At 40.5% G+C, this 9,537-nt stretch overlaps 1 long non-coding RNA gene across 2 annotated transcripts; it reads right to left on the reverse strand.

The window, feature by feature from the left end:
* Positions 1 to 1,519: 1,519 nt before the first annotated feature.
* Positions 1,520 to 9,076, reverse strand: LOC141375112 (uncharacterized). Of its 2 annotated transcripts, none has more exons than XR_012382618.1 (2): positions 8,748 to 9,076; positions 1,520 to 3,506 (listed from the first exon to the last, which is right to left on the reverse strand). It is a non-coding gene; the product is annotated as an uncharacterized lncRNA (long non-coding RNA). The 2 variants fall into 2 exon arrangements; XR_012382619.1 differs by lacking the exon at positions 8,748 to 9,076 and adding an exon at positions 4,254 to 7,650.
* Between the last annotated feature and the right edge of the window lie 461 nt (positions 9,077 to 9,537).

Consider the following 9,537-nt stretch of genomic DNA (forward strand, 5'->3'; position numbering starts at 1 on the left):
ACTAATGTTGATCCTGGACCATCATCTTTTAAATACAGTGTAAATTTACTAATGTTGATCCTGGACCATCATCATTAAAATACAGTGTAAATTCACTAGTGTTGATCCTGGACCATCATCTTTAAAATACAGTGTAAATTCACTAATGTTGATCCTGGACCATTATCATTAAAATACAGTGTAAATTCACTAATGTTGATCCTGGACCATTATCATTAAAATACAGTGTAAATTTACTAATGTTGATCCTGAACCATCACTATCATTTCAATAGTGTGTAATTAGTAGGAGCCTGTGGTGTAGTGGTTAGTGCATTGACACATGGCACTGTAGTATTCATAGCGACCCAAGTTCGAATCTCACCTCAATGAACTTTGAAGATCTGTTCCCTATCTCTGTATCAAACAAAATTAAACTCAAAAAGTTCCCAGAATTAAATTTATACCTATACAGTGTAAATTCACTAATGTTGATCCTGGACCATCATCTTTTAAATACAGTGTGAATTTACTAATGTTAATCCTGGACAATCATCATTAAAATACAGTGTAAATTCACTAATGTTGATCCTGGACTATCGTCTTTTAAATACAGTGTAAATTCACTAATGTTGATCCTGGACCATCATCATTAAAATACAATGTAACTTCACTAATGTTGATCCTGGACCATCATTGTGTAAATACAGTGTGAATTTACTAATGTTGATCCTGGACAATCATCATTAAAATACAGTGTAAATTCACTAATGTTGATCCTGGACCATCATCATTAAAATACAGTGTAAATTCACTACTGTTGACCCTGGACCATCATCTTTTAAATACAGTGTAAATTCACTAGTGTTGATCCTGGACCATCATCATTAAAATACAGTGTAAATTCACTAGTGTTGATCCTGGACCACCATTGTTTAAATACAATGTAAATTCACTAATGTTGATCCTGGACCATCATCTTTAAAATACAGTGTAAATTCACTAATGTTGATCCTGGACCATCATCTTTTAAATACAGTGTAAATTTACTAATGTTGATCCTGGACCATCATCATTAAAATACAGTGTAAATTCACTAGTGTTGATCCTGGACCATCATCTTTAAAATACAGTGTAAATTCACTAATGTTGATCCTGGACCATTATCATTAAAATACAGTGTAAATTCACTAATGTTGATCCTGAACCATTACTATCATTTCAATACTGTGTAATTAGTAGGTGCCTGTGGTGTAGTGGTTAGTGCATTGACACTTGGCACTGTAGTGTTCATAGCGCCCAAAGTTCTAATCTCACCTCAATCAACTTTGAAGATCTGTTCCCTATCTCTGTATCAAACAAAATTAAACTCAAAAACTTCCCAGAATTAAATTTATACCAATACAGTGTAAATTCACTAATGTTGATCCTGGACCATCATCTTTTAAATACAGTGTAAATTCACTAATGTTGATCCGTGTAGTGGCAATTTTCTTTAAAGAGGTGCTCTCTGTGGTCAAGAAACAAAGTCTTACTCGGAATGTCTTTTCAAAGCTTTTATTCTTTGCAAAGAAGGTCACAGTCATACAGCAACAACAGTTTCTGCAGAGTGAGACACTGAAGTCAAGTGTGTTCACCCTTTTATCTGGTTTTTACTGCTTACAAGGTCAAACCCTAATACTGCCCATTCTGACGACAGTTTCTACAGAATGAGACACTGAAGCAAAGTATGTTCACTGTTCTATCTAGTTTGTACTGCTTGCAAGGTCAAATCCTAATAAGGCCCATTCTGTACGTGCATCAGGTGCTCCGCTGTTTCTGCTGTAAGTTTCCACTACACATGTTTATCTAAAATGAATTTCCATTACAATTCCTCTCTTTTTATCATTCATTGATAACTCATTATTAAATTAATTTTTCAATTGATTTCTAAAATCACACTGGTTAATCATTTAACAGGTTTCTGCTCACATCAAATACACTAGAGATGTTTAAACACTCTTCTTAATATAGTTTCCCCATTAAGAGTTACCTTTCAAAACATCCCTCTTCCCTGGGAGCCGGGCTAAACGAATAATCACTGTTATTGCGCTCCTGACCGAAATCAGACCCTCGGTCACCCCTCAGAGGTTCAAATCACAGAAATTGCATGTTATTTTCACATTATTGATTTGTTCACACAACAAAATTCTGAAAGCATTTCTTCAATCAGTTAAAAAATTACTAACACTCTACATTATCAATTTATCAATAACACTCACAAACATAGGAACACATTGTTGTTTCTGTACTCTTAAACATCACATTTACACTCTTCTCTCGATTTTCATGCAAATGATCACTCTTTTAAGACTTGTTACAGAACATACCAACTCATGCAGTTTGCTGTTTTTGTTTGGATAGACCCAAAATACATATAAGCAAGCAGATAGTTATCTCAAATTTCAAAAAGTCAGGTCCGTTAATATTTTCCCAATTAAGTAACAGCTGTTACCTAAAATTTTGTTCTCAATTTGTTTACGGTTTTTCTTTATCCATATCCATGTAGCTACTGTTATCGTCATAATCAATCATGACCCATGTCAATGTTCATACCCTCTTCATTCACCACCTTCTTTACATTCTGATGGGATGATGTAGCTGTAATTAGTCTGCCCACTGACCATGATACAAATCTGAATAGACATGGCAGACAACATAATATCACTAGACCCACCCCCAATACAGGTAACACCACAGTAAAGGCCCAGTAGATCCAGTTTCCCCACTTAAATGACAGTCAATCTAGCCATCAGTTGTTAGCGTTCTTAGGCTCTTTTACGGCCATTCTCATGTCGGCTACAATGTCAGAAATGGTTTCCTGGAATCAGGTTAATGAAAACAACAGAACATTCAGTGATAATAATAGCAACATCAGTGTGATTTGTCTCAATCCACACACTCCATTGCCAGTTCCAGAGCAAGGAAGATGACGTAACATAATGTCAATGATAGTAACGTCAGCCACAACATGTTTTTTTTTTTCAGCCCACACATACCTGGCACTCGGAATGGATGCCAGCGAATCTTTTCGTTCATCTTCAGATCTTTAATGCGATGGTCAATCACAGCTTATTCACCTCTCTTTTGGTCGCTTTCTCCTCCATCTTCTTGCTGCTTGGTGTTGTATTCAGAAGTTACTGTCTCACACACACCTCTTGACCTTGTTGTTTCTCCCCAGCTGTGACCTTGCTTTACTCAGATAGCAGCCTGCTGTTTTCTTCAGACAGCTTCAGAGCCCCTCTTTCTCTCCTACTCCCTCGTGGAATCTTTCTCAGGTGATAGAACTTTCCTACAGTGCCCAGCGTGCACCCACGTCGCCCGCTCTGCAACCTTCACCGCTGTCTCAGTGGTCAGTAGCACTTGAAATGGACCCAACCAGCGTTTCGCTCTCCAGCTCTTTCTCCTCAGGTCCCTGATCACCACGAAATCGCCAGGCCTCAGACTGTGCAGTGGTCTCTCAGCAGCCTTCCCCTGTGCGGCCTTTACCTGCACACAAACATCGGACAACACATGAGACAATTCTTTACAGTAATTCAACATGTCATTCTTACACACATCTGTTGAGGGCAGCTGCTGTTTTCCCCCATTCACACCTACACGCTGTGGTTTACCAAAGAGAATTTCAAACGGGCTCAAATTCATTTTTGATCTTTTTCTCATTCTCATGTACATCAGGACAATGGGTAAAGCTTGAACCCATGTAAGCCCTGTGTCTTCACAACATTTTGCCAATTTGTTTTTCAGGATGCCATTTTCTCTTTCAACAGCTCCACCTGAAGCCGGATGGTGACTGCAATGTGTTCTCAAATCAATTTCCGAATATTGGCCCACTTGTTTGATTGCTTCATTAACAAAATGTGTACCATTATCTGAACTTCTTTTTCGTGGTATTCCCCATCTCGGCACAATTTCAGTCGCAAATTTCTACCGCAGCCGAATCTTGTTTTGAGGTTGGAAAAACTTCAACCCATTTTGACCACATGTCAACCATCACCAAACAGTACCTTTTCCCATTGCATGGGGACAATTCAATGAAATCTATCATCAAATATTCAAAAGGCCCTGTTGGAGGTGGATGAGATGATAGTGGAACTTTTATCGCTCTGGCCACATTATGTGTGTTGCAAATTACACATCGTCTACAGAAATTGTCCGCAAATGCAGTGAACCCCTTAGTGAACCACAGTTCGTTCATTTGCGCAACCATTGCTGTTTTTGACACATGATCTTTACCGTGAAGTAATTTTGCATAATGTTGGAAAAAATGTTTTGGTAAACACGCCTTGCCCTCAGCACACTTCCACACATTATCTTTCATCACACAGCCAGACTGTCTCCACTTGTTCTTCTCCAGCCCCGTCGCAAAGGTCTGCATGTCCTGCAAAGAAGAACACACGTCATTGTTATCACCAACAGATAGCAAAGAACATTCAGAGTTGTCCTTGTCTTGGGACGCCGCGACTTTTGCTGCTCCATCTGCCCTGGAGTTACCTACAGAAACAGAATCTTTATTATTAGAGTGCGCTGCGCATTTACAAATGACCAGTTTGTCAGGTAGTAAAATTGCATCCAGCAGCGCTGCCACTAAAGGAGCATTGAGTATTGGTCGACCATCAGATTTTAGTAATTTTCTGTGTTTCTACAGAGCCCCAAAATCATGAGCTACCCCAAATGCATATCTTGAGTCAGTGTAAATGGTAGCCTCTTTTTCTGCCATCAATTTACATGCCTCTTTCAACGCCACAAGCTCTGCGGCCTGTGCAGAATAGTGCCCTGGCAATTTCCCAGAGGTCACCACATCAAATTCAGTTGTTACAGCGTTTATTCTTTATTCTGGCCTGTTTGTGGATCTTAAAATGCTGACCCATCCACAAAGAGGACATTGTCACAATTTTCAAGTGGTTCGTCAGAAAGGTCAGGTGGTGGTGTACACACCTGTTCAAGTGCTGTTAAACAACAATTATGCTCTTCCCCATCTTCCTCAGTTGGAAGAAGAGTAGCTGCATTCAAACCAGTACATTGTTTAACAGTCTACCTCCATGGTCCTGTAGGAGCAATGACGTCATGAACCCACTCCTCTCATCTACCATCTGAACAAATGGTTTTGTTGGTACAGGTAAACCCAATGCAGGGGCTTCAGCCATTTGTAATTTCATGTTTACAAATGCCTGCTCTGCCTCTGTCTTCCACCCTAGTTTATCAGTGGATTTCATCCCCTTCCCTAGTGTTAGGACTCTCAGGGGTTGTTCCAAAATTGCATAATTTGGAATAAATGTGCGACAATATGAGCACATACCCAAAAAAGACAACATTTGGTTTTTTTTCGTTAGTGGTTTCGGTACATTTTTTTTATACCACTCACCCTTTTTTCAGACAGAGATTTGCTGTGTGGAGTAATGACGTGCCCCAAAAATGTTACCTTTTGTTTAACACACTGCAATTTTGTCAAACTGACCTTGTGGCCCTCCTTAGCCAAATGCCTAAGGAGAGTCACAGTGTCTTTCACACACATCTCTTCATTCTCAGCACATATCAACAGGTCATCAACATACTGTAACAAAGCAGTTCCAGCTGTCAGGGTCAAAGGTTCCAAACTTCTTAACAACGCTTCGTTGTATAAAGTGAAACACACCTGACACAGACGTGTAAAGGTGTTGCCTTTGCCATTAAAATTAAATTCAAACCAAAACTGGCTGTCTTTGTCCACTGGCACACTGAAAAATGCATTAGCCAAATCAACCACTGAATAGAATTGTGATTTTTCAGGAATTTGTGACAAAATCGTGTACGGATTTGGAACTTATGGAGCCCTTTGTTTGACAGCTGCATTTACTGCTTGTAAATCCTGTACGAAACGCCATTCAGTAGGCATCCCATTATCCCTTATCTTTTTAACAGGAAAAATAGGGGTGCGAACCTCAGAATTGTTGCATAGTACAATAACGCCCTGTTCCAGTAAAGACTCAAATACTGGGGTAATGCCCTCAATGGCTTCCCTTTTCAAAGGATATTGTTGTTGGCATGGTCTGTAATCAGATTTTGCAATGATTGTCACTGGATCACAACCTTTGATTAAACCAACATCATATTTGCTTTTAGCCCACAATTCACTTGGTATTTCTGCTAAAGCTGGGTGTATGTCTGCAGCGTTAAAGTCAACCATGCAAGAATTCTTTACGCAAAGTTTGTCAATCGCAGTCACAGTTCTTGAAACAGCTGTTTCAGTTTCACTGTCCACCCTAAAGGCCTGCGAGAGCGCGCTCCATTCTACCCCTCCCTCTCTGCTGATCCAATCTTTGACTTCAAGACACTGCTTCACAAACGGGCCTAAATCAGCCCAAGACTGATGTTTACCCTTGCAAACCGATATGTGAGGCACAGCCTGTGCTGACATGAGATAGAATGAACGCTGCTTTTCTGACAGAGACACTGAAACTGCACACAGACTATCCTTCCAGTACATTTTCTCTAAAATCAAAGTTTCATTCACATTTGCCTCAAACCAAGCCTTTTCAAACTCTGCATCCCTATCAGTTACGACATGTGACGTACAATGCAGTTCACCAGGAGACATTATATCCCTGTCAAAAGGTTTTACACGTTCTTCAGCCAATTTGCAAATTGAATTAGCCCACTCATTGTTTTCAACCAGCCATTCATAAGCCCACTTCGGTGCTTGTGATTCAATTTGTAAACAACAAAATTCCTCTCCTTCAATCACTCTCACACCAGTGGAATCTGCTGTTAAAATCAAGTTTAGTTTACACAAAATGTCCCTTCCGAGGATAGGAACAGGGCATTTTGGTGAACAAACAAATGCATGTCTGAAAATTTTACCCCCCTCTGTCTCACAGGTCAGCGAAGCTGTAAATCGCTCAACCACTGAATGACCAGATCCAGACAGAGACTTGTGAAATTTGTTTGTTAAAGGTATTTCACACTGCAGGTCACATGGTCGTATGCAAGATATGCTAGCTCCACTATCAGCTAAAACTCAACCAATGTATTCTCAATCAACATAGAATATTTTGCATATTTAAAAAAAATGCTTCACTATTAAAAACAATGCCAAATTTACAGTGGGAAATGCAAGCTTTTCCTTCATTGCAGAGAGCCAGTTTGTCAGTGTATGTGAATATGTGTGTATAAAAATGTGTCTGCATTTAAACATGTTAGTAAAAAATGTTCACTTCCCTTTACTGTAGCTGTTGGCTGTTTGCCCAGACCCTCTCCATTCTGCTCTTCCCTCTCCGCACATCAGCTCCTCGTTGTTGGTTAGCGCCTTTCGGGTCAATCCTTAACCAAAAGTCCATCTCGGTTGCAAGCGCAGACATTTGGTACCGGTTCACATCACGTGCACGACAGGCTCTGCAGGTTTCATCGCCATACGTCACATTCCAGTTTCTCCATCTAGTATCTTTCTCCCCCTTGACACCTTTGTCACCTTTGAACTTGGTTGTCAGGTGTTGGTTGGATCTTTGGTTGGCCACTTGTACCAGAGCCATGCACAGCTCCCTTTCTGCTTTCTTCTTGTCTTGCTCTTGCTTCATTGTCAGCTTGTCTTCAGCATGTTGAGCACACAGCAGAATGTCCGTTAAATGTCCATTTCTCCAGTTCAAACAGATGTCCTCCACTCGCTTGAGGTGGGAATTTCGTTGGTGCGGTCGGAGGTCTTCTGGGACAGTAGCAGTTGAGGTTTGGGTCAGTTCTCAGGGCTCGCAGCTCAGCCACGGGATAGTGATGGTACGGCGGTGCATGTATGGAAACAGATGTATAGAAAGGATTAGTGGTGCTAATTAATCTTTCATTCACACATTCACATTTTTCTTTCACTTTATCTCCTTCATTCTTTTCCCTACATGCCAGCTGCCTCTGCAGCATTTTCCTCTTTGCCTCTTATCTGCCTCCCTGAGCCAACAATCAACAGTGTCTCCACACGACACGCACATGCCTTTCCCAAAGACAACCTGCTTTCTCATCTGCTTTTTCATTATGTTTAACCTAGTAACACTCAACATTCCTTTTCCCTTAGAAACTTGTGATACCTTATTGTTTTCCTATCTCTTGCATGCTTTTTTTCTTTTTTTTTCTTATTCCGTATAAATTTCCCATATTCCAAAACACCGGTGTATCATATCTTTTTATTTTGCTTTGAGACTTCCCCATGCTGGCAACAATCTTTCCCCTGGACTTTTTCGGTACCTATTAATCTGTCGGACGTCTCCAACAGATTTCGATTTTTCACCTAAAATCGAAAAGTTAAGCTTTCCAGCTCTAATTTTGTGGCCCCCAATTTCAACCCCCTTTTAGAAGTAAATCGCTTGGCCCCTGATTTCAACCTCCTTCCGGAAGTAAATCGCACAGCTCTAGATTTCAACCTCTTTTTGGAAGTAAATCGCACAGCCCCCTGATTTCAACCCCCTCCCGGGAGTAAATCGCAGTTAGCTAGCCAAACGTATTAGAAAGGTCTTGATCTTAGTCAGGCGCCAGATCTCACTTGTGTAAGGTCTTGATCTCAGCTAAACGCCAGATCTCACTTGTAAAAAGGTCTCGATCCCCACCTGATGTCAGATCTCACTTGCATTAATCACGCTGCTATCCCACAGAGACAGATCTACCAGCATGGTGATGGCCCAAATTACAGTGAAAAACCCTTTTAATTGCCTAATCAAATGCCCAAAACTGTTCAATTTTCTTTTAGTAACAAACAAAGAATTTGTCTCTTACCAGAGAGTTCAGATGCCACTTGAGTTCTTTTTCCCAGATGTCAGTGGGGTTCCCCTCCAAGCCCTGAGGTCGGCCCCTCAACCCTCAATCGAGCGGGGCAGGGCTGTGACACGAAGTCCCAGGATGATCAGTCACCGTCCGCAGGGTCCGGAAAAGTTCCTCCAAGACATCCCACTATTCTGACACCAAATTGTAGTGGCAATTTTCTTTAAAGAGGTGCTCTCTGTGGTCAAGAAACAAAGTCTTACTCGGAATGTCTTTTCAAAGCTTTTATTCTTTGCAAAGAAGGTCACAGTCATACAGCAACAACAGTTTCTGCAGAGTGAGACACTGAAGTCAAGTGTGTTCACCCTTTTATCTGGTTTTTACTGCTTACAAGGTCAAACCCTAATACTGCCCATTCTGACGACAGTTTCTACAGAATGAGACACTGAAGCAAAGTATGTTCACTGTTCTATCTAGTTTGTACTGCTTGCAAGGTCAAATCCTAATAAGGCCCATTCTGTACGTGCATCAGGTGCTCCGCTGTTTCTGCTGTAAGTTTCCACTACACATGTTTATCTAAAATGAATTTCCATTACAATCCGCGACCATCATCTTTAAAATACAGTGTAAATTCACTAATGTTGATCCTGGACCATCATCTTTTAAATACAGTGTAAATTCACTAGTGTTGATCCTAAACCATCATCATTAAAATACAGTGTAAATTCACTAATGTTGATCCTGGACCATCATCTTTAAAATAAAGTGTAAATTCACTAATGTTGATCCTGGACCATCATCATTA

Source organism: Danio rerio, chromosome 7 (genome assembly GCF_049306965.1).
Source record: "Danio rerio strain Tuebingen ecotype United States chromosome 7, GRCz12tu, whole genome shotgun sequence".
Taxonomy (NCBI): Eukaryota; Metazoa; Chordata; class Actinopteri; order Cypriniformes; family Danionidae; genus Danio; species Danio rerio.